This window comes from Vombatus ursinus, unplaced genomic scaffold (genome assembly GCF_900497805.2).
Source record: "Vombatus ursinus unplaced genomic scaffold, bare-nosed wombat genome assembly UNPS02014794.1, whole genome shotgun sequence".
NCBI lineage: Eukaryota > Metazoa > Chordata > Mammalia > Diprotodontia > Vombatidae > Vombatus > Vombatus ursinus.
The window spans coordinates 31,170,495-31,179,896 of record NW_020954572.1 but is presented as its reverse complement, the minus strand read 5'-3'; the positions used below and the strand labels follow the sequence as shown (position 1 = coordinate 31,179,896).

General features: G+C 35.0%; 1 pseudogene; it reads right to left on the bottom strand.

The window, feature by feature from the left end:
• Positions 1–8,138: 8,138 nt before the first annotated feature.
• On the bottom strand, positions 8,139–9,077 carry LOC114048919 (annotated as a pseudogene).
• Positions 9,078–9,402: the final 325 nt, after the last annotated feature.

The following is a 9,402-nucleotide window of genomic DNA, read 5'->3' as shown; positions in this document are numbered from 1 at the left end:
CCCTATCATTGTTTATTCATCACTAGATGATAGAGTTCTGGAAAGTTAGTTCTTCCTCTCCATAAATTTTATTCTCATCTCTCCCACCTACCTGTTCTGTCACAGAATCTGAGATGGCAACATCTTCAGGAAAACTAAAAAGCTCTAAAAGCTCAGCTCTGTCTGCTACAAAATTACTAGAAAACTTAAGACCAATACAAAATGCTGCCAGACAAGGAAAGGGAGCTAATGAATGGTATTGAAGAGTAGTGACCAAAGGATGTTGCAGAGCTAAGATTGCCAGCCACACCTCATTTGGCCAAAAGAAATGTCTCCTAGGATTCTAATAGTTTTCCCAGGGTAACCAAGAGGAGATGATACTAATAAAAGGGTTGATAAGTTGATACTGATTAAAAAATACATTTTTTGTTTCTTTAAGTGAAACTATTTCATTTACACCCCCAAAAACCCAGTGTGCTTCACTACACAGTGAGTCAGGGCAAGTGAAAGAAAAAAGTACATATAAACTTCAAGGAAAAAAAGTAATTCTCCAAAGTGAGAGCTAAAGCGGGAACCATCACTTAATTAAAATAAAGTAGTATTTAGAGCAGAAGATGTGAAAACTAATTTTTTAAAAAAGAAGTTTGTTTAAGATAGTAATGCAAGGAACAGAAAAATCAATGATTCCTCTAAGAATGTCTTATCATGAAACAATGAGAATCGATCTAAAAACAATGATCTTTCAAATCAAGGACACTCAAAGAACAAGGATTCCTTTAATAAACATTCAACTTTTGAGTGTAGAAATTGATATAAATATAGATTCATTAAATCATAAATCAACAAATTCATTAAAGCATTGTTTATGGTACTTTATTATGCCATGTAGGCCTGTTCATAATTTTCATTTTTTTCAATTTATGTACATGTATTCTATGCTTCAAGAGTTAGTCATGGAATGTTGGGTGGACTCCCTGTGTACTCCCTGATGAATATTGATGAAAAAATTTTAAATAAAATGCTAGCAAGAAGATTACAGCTCTATATGATAAAGATCATACACTATGACCAGGGGGGATTTATACCAGGAATGCAGGGCTAATTCAATATTGGGAAAACTATCAGCATAATTCACCATTAACAACAAAACAAACAAAAATCATATGATTATCTCAGTAGCTGCGGAAAAATCTTTTGACATAATGCAACACCCATTCCTATTTAAAACACTCGAAAGCATGGGAACGAATGGAGCTTTCCTTAAAGTGATAAGTAGTATCTATTTAAAACTGTCAGCAAGTTTTATTTGTAATAGGGGTAAGCTAGAAGCCTTCCCAGTAAGATCAGGTGTGAAACAAAGATACCCACTGTCACTAATATTATTTAATTTTGTATTGCAAATGCTAGCAGCAGCAATAGGAGAAGAAACAGAAGTTGAATGAATCAGAATGGGCAATGAGTTGATAAAACTATCTCTTTTTGCAATTGATATGATGATATACAGTGCAAAATCCTAGAGATTCAACTCAAAAGTTAGTGGAAACAAAGAATAATTTTAGCAAAGTAGCAGGATATAAAACAAACCCGCATAAATCAACATTTCTATGTATCACCAACAAAATCCTGCAAGAAGAGATAGTAAAAGATACCCCATTTAAAATAACTATAAGAATATAAAATACCTAATAGCATGCCTGCCAATACAAACCAAGGAACTACATGAACATAATTATAAAACTTTTTATATAACTAAAATCAGATATAAAACTTTTTATATAACTAAAATCAGATTTAAATAATTGGAGAAATATTAATTGCTCATGGGTGGGCAGAGCCAGCATAAAAAAATGACAATTCTACTTAAACTAATATACTTATTGAATGCCATCCCAATTAAATCACAAAAATATAAATTATTTTTTATTGAGCTAGAAAAAAGATAAAATTCATTTGGAAGAACAAAGGGTCAAGAATATCAAATAAGCTTATGGAAAAAATATAAAGGAAGGAAGTTTAGCAATATCTATCTTAAACTATATTATAAGGCAGCAATTATCAAAACTGTCAGATACTGGCTAAGAAATAGAAAGGCAGCTCAGTGGAAAAGAGTAAACATAGAATACACAGTAGTAAATGATTATAGTAACATTGTGCTTGACAAATGTAAAGATTTAAGCTTTTGGGATAAGAATTCAGTGTTTAGTAAAAAAAATTCTTGGGAAAAATAAAAAAGAGTCTGGCAGAAATTGGTGTAGTAGACTAATATCTTATATCATATACCAAGATGTGGTTAAAATGATACATGACTTAGATGTAAAGGGAGATATCCTAAGAAAATTAGAAGAACATGGAACATATTACCTATCAGACTTACGGTTAAGGGAAGAATTTGTGAATAAAGAAAAGATAGCATTGTGAAATGTAAAATGGATGATTTTGATCACATTAAATTAAAAAGGGTTTGTACAAATAAAACCAAAGTAGTCAGGATTAGAAGGTAAGCAAAAAATTGGGGAGGGGGTATTTTAGCAGTTTCTGAGATAAAGGTTTCATATCTCAAATATATAGAAAACTTTGTCAAATTTATAAGAATATTAGGCATTCCCCAATTGATAAATGGTCAAATGATATGAATAAACAATTTTTCAATGAAGAAATCAAAACTATATATAGCCATATGAAAAAATGCTCTAAATTATAATTGATTAATTAAATTATAACAGCTTTGAAATATCATCTCACACCTATCTGACTGGCTAAAATGATAGATGGGGGAAATGACAAATGTTGCAGGAGATGTGGGAAAACTGAGACACTAATACACTACTGGTGGAACTATGAACTTATCCAACCGTTTTGGACAGCAATCTGAAACTATGCCCAAATAGTTATAAAACTGTGTACACCCTCTGACCCCACAATACCACTATTAGATCTTCTTCCCAAGGTGATCAAGGGGAAAAGAAAATAACCTATATGTTCTAAAATGTTTATAGCAGCTCTCTTTGTGGTGACAAAGAACTGAAAATTGAGGGGCTGCCCATTAATTGGGGAATGGATAAACAAATTGTGGTATATGATTGTGGTGGAATATTACTGTGCTATAAGAAATGATGAGCTGATTTATTAATAGAAAACCATGGAAAGACACATGAAATAATGAAGAGTGAAATGAGCACAGCCAAAAGAACATTGTATACAGTAACAGCAATATTGTTCAAAGAACAACTGTGAATAATTGTTATTCTGGGTATTACAAATACTCAAAGCAACTACAAGGGAACCATGAAGGGACCCACCTCCAGAGAAAGAACTGATAAATAGAAATATGCATAGTATAGTTTTATAGATATATATACATGGGTGTATGTGTATGTGTATGTGTATGTGCATGTGCGCATGTCTGTGTGTGTGTATGTGTGTGGGTGAAATGGTGGCCTTCTCTAGTGGAGGGTGGGAAGGGAGAGAGACAGTTCAGAACTAAAATATAATCAAAAAATTTAAATAAAATAAAAAGAAAGTGGGATTAGATTTACATCTAAGAGAAAGATAGTAAAGTGCCTTGCTAATTTGAAGTACAGAGAGCACTGGACCTGAAGAGAAGATGACCTGGGTTTGAATTCTAGCTCTAACTCTTACTGTCTATATGACCTGTCTAGGCCTAATTTTTCTCTTGTGTAAGATGGGAACAAAGGCTTTGATTTGATGGTCCCTTTCAGCTCTATACCTATCATCCTATGATTCAAATAATTCATGAATCCCTATGAAGCATCAGAGACAATAGTTATGGTTTATCTGGCCTTGCCATTTCCCAAGAGTTTCAGGTACTTCTCTTGACATAACTATTTTGTCATTTCCTGTATTAATGGTGCTTTCTGTTTCTCATTTGATTCCACTTGCATTTTCATTGTGTTGGACTTCTTATGACAAAGATAGATGACCAGAAATTTTTCACATCCTCCTTTTTTGGGAATTCTGTCTTGTCTCTGGTGTCTTTAATTCTCAAGTTTCTATACTTAAACCTGATTGATGTTGAATTGTTTATTTTGTTCTCTGCACTGTTTTAGCTTCTTGTATCACTGTAACATTTTAACTTTTGCTTTCAGTTACTGGTTAAGAGAATCTCAAATTCAGGTATCCTTTTCTTTTCTGGATTCCTTTCCACATGTTTCTTTGTTTTTGCCTTTAGCTAAGCAGTATAGTATTCAAGTTTTCTGCTGTGTTTACCACCAAATATTGACAAGATCTTCCAAAGAATTTCCATTTTTCTTCAAAAGCTCTCAAGTCAATTCTCTCATTATTATTGTTACTATGTGGCTTTTGGATTTGATTGGACTAGCAGTATCTTGAAAATATGATTCAATGCTATGAAACATCCACAATCTTGTTGATGTGAGTCCTTCTTTCACTTGCCAGTCACAACCTCCCTTTGACTCCCAGGTCTCAAAAGAATAACATCATGGATTTTTTGTGCAGTCTTTTTTTAATCACAATCAGATGGCCATCATTTTGGAAATGAGTCTTCTTTCATTTAATATAAGTCCCAGATAACAGACACATTATCTATTACCAAATACTTTTCAGTGATCCTTGACTTGGCGCCATAGAATATTTCATTAACATGTTTCTCTTGGCATATTCACCATCCCAATCTCCAACTCTACAAAAGTCACACTGTCTACTTTCTCTGTTCTTGATCCCATGTCAAAATCAAGAGTAGTATCTTCCCTCCAAAGTTTGCTCCTTATTCTGAGTTTGACATTTCTAATATTAACACTCTTTCCTTCAACACATTTGTGTGATGAAAACCTGAATAATCTTTGATACTTCCCAGTCCATTGTCCCCAAAATAAAAGCAGCCACCAAGTTCTGGTTTCAACTCTGTAATATCTCTCATATTTTGTCCCTGCCTCTATATTCCCTCTACTATAAATAGAGTTTAAGATCCTATTTCTTCTCCACTTATTTCTCTTCCATTATTACAATGAGCTTCTAGATTATATTTCTATCTCTAGTGTCCTCACACTGCAGTTTGATTAGTCTCCCTAAGGTTTATGTTACTTCTCTCCTCAACAATGGCAAATAAAGTTCAAACTCATTAGTATGGCAAGCAAGACCCACTCACAATTTTATACCAACATGCCTTTCTAGTTTTATATCCTACAGCTCCCATTCATATTCTAGCCAACCTGTAATGTCTTCCCATTTCCCCACATTTAATCCTTCTATTCTAACCTCCCTACTTTGACTCAGTTTCCTATTCCTTCAATCCTGTCTACACACATTCTGTCCATGCTTCAAGGTTCCATGAAGACTTCCTTGATTTGTGATCTCTCTACTATCTGTACTACTCATGTGGCATGTAATCATACACTGCCTTGTAACATTTCTTATATTTTTGCTATGTATTTTCATTTAACATTTATATTATTATTTTATTTTCAATGATTGCATCTTCTCCCTCCTCAACCAGAATGGTAGCATACTGAAATAGAGAGAGCAATAAATTTGGAGTAAGATGATTTTGAAGATCTTGGGTCAATTCCTGCTTCTACCACTTACTCCCCATTTGACCAATGGCAAGTCATTTCACCTCTCAGAGCCTCAGTTTCCTCATCTATAAAATGAAGGATTTGGACAATACACTCATTTAAGGACCATTCCAGCTCAAAGAAATTAAGTCATATAACTTCATTGATTCTGTCTCAATATTAGATACGTATATCAAGTGGGAATCAAGGCCACTATTATGACAGAGATTTACAAAGAGGCAAAGGCAACATTTAGTGAAGATAGTGGACACTGATAATATGCTAGAAGTACTATTTTACTCAAACATAACATTTGTTATCTTTTTTACTTGCATTACTGAGATAAATGAAAACATTTCTCACAAAAGAAAGGAAATAATGAGAGGAATTGCTATTCTGGACTGAATTGTGACCAACATTAAAGAATTGATTGGTGTTGCAGAAGTGATTAAAAAAAACATTAGGACAAAAAAACTATGTCATTTGAGAATTTATAACATCATTCCTCTCCTCAAGAAGTTTTATTGGTTCCCTATTGCCTCTAAGATAAAAAAAAAGCTTTGCACTCAGAGCCCTTCTGAACTAACTTTCAGGCTTATTGAACATTGTACCTCTTCATATACTTTGTATTCCAGCCAAAATGGCCTACTTGTACAAATCCATTGAGGACACAGTATATATGAGGACATGGAATGAAGTATTTCATGTCCACATCTTTCCTCCCAAACATTTCCCTCTTCCTTTTCTTCCTTTTACTGTTGAAGTTATCACCATCCTCCCAGTCCCCCAAGCTCTAAACCTAAGTATCATCTTTGACTCCTGACTTTTCATCACCCCACTCCATATCCAACCTGTTGCCAGGGCCTGTCAATTTTATCTTTAAACATCTCTTGAATATACCCTCTTCCCCCCTCTGATACTGCCACCTGCTTTATGTTCCCATATAAAACATGATCTCCCAAATCAGTGAATTTTCATTCACTATGCCCCGTGCCTGGAATGTTCTTTATCCTCATCACGACCTCCTGGTTTCCCTGAATTTCTTTAATCTCAATTAAAATCCCACCTTGTTCAGAAAGCCTTCCTCATTCCCTCTAATTCTAGTTCCTTCTCTCTGTTGACTATCTCTAATTTATCCTATAAATATTATGTTGGTACATCACTGTCTGCATACTATTTTTCTCATCAGACTGTGACCTCCTTGAGAGCATGGACTGTCTTTTAACTTTTTTGTAGCACTTAAGACATTGCCTGACACATAATGGGTGTTTAATAAATATTTATCTATTGACTGACTATCCAAAAGGATGGGCTGTCAGGGGGTGGTCAGTTCCTTAATCATAAAAGTCTTCAAGTGTACTCTAAATGGTCATTTGTCAGAGATGGTGTTGAAGTGTTGTCTTAGGAATAGGACAAATCAATCCTTAAGGACTTTTCCAAATAATCTAACTCTAAATAATCAACTAGGTGAATGAGGGGAGTCTTGACAACAGTTGAGAATCTTTTATAATTGACAGCTCAAAGATGTGCTTGAGGAGTTAACAAGTTGAGTGTTATACTTCCAGGCTACAAACAATATAGAAAGGCCATAGTTGAATGGATGGAAAAGAGGAATATGGGAAAGAAAAGTACTGAAGACTCTGTGGAACAAGTTGGATCCTTATATGATAAGAATGTAATAGAAGTACATTACAGGCCACCAAATGAGGGCAATAAGGCTTAGCTAGAAATGAAGAAGGAGCTGGGGGGAAATGCAACAATAAATGAACATTTTCAGAACTTTATTGCTTTGGTTTACCTTAATTTTCAATTATATACAATATGTATATATACATACACATTTATTTAGAGAAAAAGACATGTAGATATCTATATACAGGTGTGGTTTTAGATAGATAGGCAAACATAGAAGAACAGGAGGAGAGGTCAAAAACTTTGCAAACTCAAAATTAAGCACACCAAAAGATAATTTTAAGAGCTCTTTGGAAGAAGTCCAAAACCAATAATAAGATCTTTTAAAAATATAAAATATGCAACACTCATGGTAGTTATACTTTAATTATCAAAAAATAGATTTACATACTTCTTAATGAGAACAAAAATGAGAAGGGAGTCATGTTTCTTTTGGGGGGGGTGGGAAATGGCAATTTCCTAGAATGAATAATTCTGGGACAATAAAGAATGATGTACTGTAGTTGATGAGAAGGGGTTAACAATTACCCCTTCTCATCTTGCAGTACTTGAAACTGATAACCAACAGCACTTTCTTGAAACTGCCTTCACCAAAAACATTCTCTTGCCTCCTTGTCTTTATTTCTGTTTCTAGCATTAATTTTTTGTCCTTCTTCACAGTACTATCTTCACTCTTGTCAATTTCATCCACCTTTGGGGTTTTTGACTATGATGTATATTTAGACAACTTCTAAATTTATATCTCCAGTATCAGCATTTCTCCCAGCTCCATACTTATGTTTCTAGCTGACCACTGAGTATTACCATTTGGAGGTCTCTCCAGGACCTCAAACTCCACCTGTCCAAAAACTAGTTCATGATTTCCTTCTGCAAATAAGTTCTTCCATAAGTCTTTCTTGTTTCTTCTAAAGAGAAAAGGTCATGTTATAAAGTCATTTAAGAGATTTTCCTAAAATTTCCAATCTGACTGCACAATCTCCTCATCGCCACCTTCATCTCTTTGTTCCTGAATGTGTAGATGACTGGATTCATAAAAGGAGTAAGAACTGCATCAAAAATGGCAAGAAACTTATCCAAGTGTGATGTGGGGTGTGGCCATGCATAAACAAAAATCAATGGACCAAAAAACAAAACCACAACAGTGATATGAGCTGACAGAGTGGAGAGAGCCTGGAAGAACCACCTGAACTGTGCTTCTGAACAGTGACCAGGATGAAAATGTAGGTGATGACCAAGATACAGAAAGAGCCAAAGGAAATGAAGCCACTGTTGGCAGTGACCATGAATTCTAGTCTATTTGTGTCTGTGCAGGCAAGTTTGATGAACCAAGGAAGGTCAAAATAAAAGGCATCCAATTCATTAGGGCCACAAAATGGGAGATTAACAACAAAAGCCAATTGGACCATTGAGTGGATGAAACCAATGGTCCAAGCAGTCACCAGGAACACAGTGCACATTCTTGGACTCATAATACTCAGATAATGGAGAGGTTTACATATAGCTACATATCTGTCAAAGGCCATGGCTATAAGCAACACCACCTCAACACCACCAATAAAGTGAATAAAGAATATCTGAGTAATACAGCCAGAGAATGAAATAACTTTGCACTTTTTGAAAAGGTCATATATCATCTTGGAGGGAAGTGACTGAGGAAACTCCCAAGTCAATGAAGGAGAGGTTGGCCAGCAAGAAGTACATGGGTGAGTGTAAGTGAAGGTCAGAAGTCACTGTGAGCACAATGAGGGAGTTTCCCAACATGCTTGCCACATAGAATATAGAGGAGAGAACAAAGAGGAAAAGCTGGGTATACCAAGAATTGGAGAATCCCAAGAACACAAACTCAGACACCACAGTATGATTGGCTCTGCTCATTGTCTTAGCAGCACTGCGTCTATAGCCACCTTTAGGAAGAGAGTGAAGGGAGAATCCAAATTACTGGGAAATAATATTAATCTTCCAGAATTTAATTCAGTAAATATTTATTAAATGCCTACTCTTTATGATGCATAACCAGTTCACATTATGGAAACTCAGCTTTGCCTCACCATTTCATAGCAAAATAGCCACTTTTTATCCCGTGATTACATGAAGCCTGGGGAGCACTGCCAAAGAGCACCATTTTTAATTAACATTGGGCCTCCTATAGCATTTTTCCAGTTTTTGTCTGAGAGAATTGGGCAAGAACAGAGGTAGAACT